This window comes from Euprymna scolopes, chromosome 18 (genome assembly GCF_053919585.1).
Source record: "Euprymna scolopes isolate OS-2025 chromosome 18, ASM5391958v1, whole genome shotgun sequence".
NCBI lineage: Eukaryota > Metazoa > Mollusca > Cephalopoda > Sepiida > Sepiolidae > Euprymna > Euprymna scolopes.
The window spans coordinates 114,677,126-114,678,600 of NC_136499.1; the positions used below are offsets into that span (position 1 = coordinate 114,677,126).

Below are 1,475 nucleotides of genomic sequence, written 5' to 3' on the forward strand. Positions count from 1 at the left end.
CATATATACACATACACAAGCACACACATAAATATATGAGAAAGAATTTGGATGCCTATTGGAGTAAATTTGAACTCCTACTTGACACTGTCCTCGTATATCTCCTGTCTCTTTGTACAAGGGTTTGTCAGGATAAGCTGGCGTGCGGATACTTCCGCCTAACAAGTTTAAATGTGTGTGTGTGTGTGTGTGTGTGTTTGTATATTATTATTATTATTATTATTATTATTATTATTATTATATATCTCTATTATAATATATATATGTATCTATATATATATATATATATATATATATATATATATATATATATATATATATATATATTATGATAGAGATATATAATGATAAGTACTAAGATTGTGTATTTAAAACAAGAAGAATATTTAGATTTTCAAAAATTATATTAGAATTGTAGCGCAACGGATAAAGTATTAAGTTATGAGTTGTAAGAGTCAATTTTCTTGGGGGTTGAGAATAAAATTGTTAATTTACTCAGTCATGGCTGAAAGGGCGAGAACATGCTACCGTGAATTAAATAAAGGTTTCTGTTCTGTGCAAATTTCAATGTTCGATAGAACGATTCCAGAGTTTTCCAAGATACACTCGAAGAAGCTTGGAGGGTACATCGATCGAAACGTTTTGCAAGATTGAAACTGTGATCCGAATAACCCGAACGTATAAATGTCATGTTTATTTTAAACAGAAAACAAAAACGAAAGATATAAGATACTAAAATGGAATAGAATAAATACCTGAATACAAGGCGGATTCATTTGAAATAAATTTACCTGCAAATAAGTTCGTTTCTCAATACATCATAGAAATAGAGAAAAGAAATTGAACGAAACATAAGACATTGTTGTTGCTTTTTTTTATATGCGTTACCCGGTTTCAAATTAGATTTTAAGATTCTGTACATATCGTCGATGACCTAACAATGGCGAGAGTAAAACAAACGTGAAAAAGAAGAGTTGCAAACAGATTGTATTTGCGGGACTTATCTGCAACAGGGGCTATTTTCCTTTCAGCAGTTCTTGTAAAATTCTTATGGAAGTTGGGTATCAGTTGTTTGCAATGGTGATGGTTTTTCAGATCTTGTATGAGATTCTATTTATTGTGCTAAATATCTTAATTCGTATTGTTTTTTTTTGTTTGTTTTTTTTTGTTCGTTTTTGTTTTTGCTACTGATCCAGAAAATGACTGTTAAGTGTTGAAACATTATGTTGAACAAAGATGGCGGCAGTAAATCAAATCGGCGAAGAACAAAGATGGCGGCAGTAAATCAAATCGGCGAAGAACAAAGATGGCTGCGGTAAATCAAATCGGCGAAGAATCAAGGGGCTTCTGATTGGTTGATTGTCCCAAACGTAAGTTATAAGTAAGATCGTCAGAGTCATTGAGGTCATTTCCTCATCAGTAATCAAAAACATTTTAACAATGATCCTACTTCACGTCTCTATCTTCCGGCAGTT

The 1,475-nt window shown here is 31.9% G+C and overlaps 1 protein-coding gene across 4 annotated transcripts in view; it reads left to right on the top strand.

Annotated features, from left to right (window-relative positions):
- The window catches only part of LOC145297780 (uncharacterized), an 84,299-nt gene extending 83,153 nt beyond the window's left edge, over window positions 1-1,146 (top strand). For all 4 annotated transcript variants that reach the window (XM_080144037.1, XM_080144036.1, XM_080144038.1 and 1 more), the window contains one exon: window positions 1-1,146. This exon is cut by the window's left edge. The gene's annotated coding sequence lies outside the window, so the exon portion shown is untranslated.
- The last annotated feature ends 329 nt before the right edge of the window (window positions 1,147-1,475 follow it).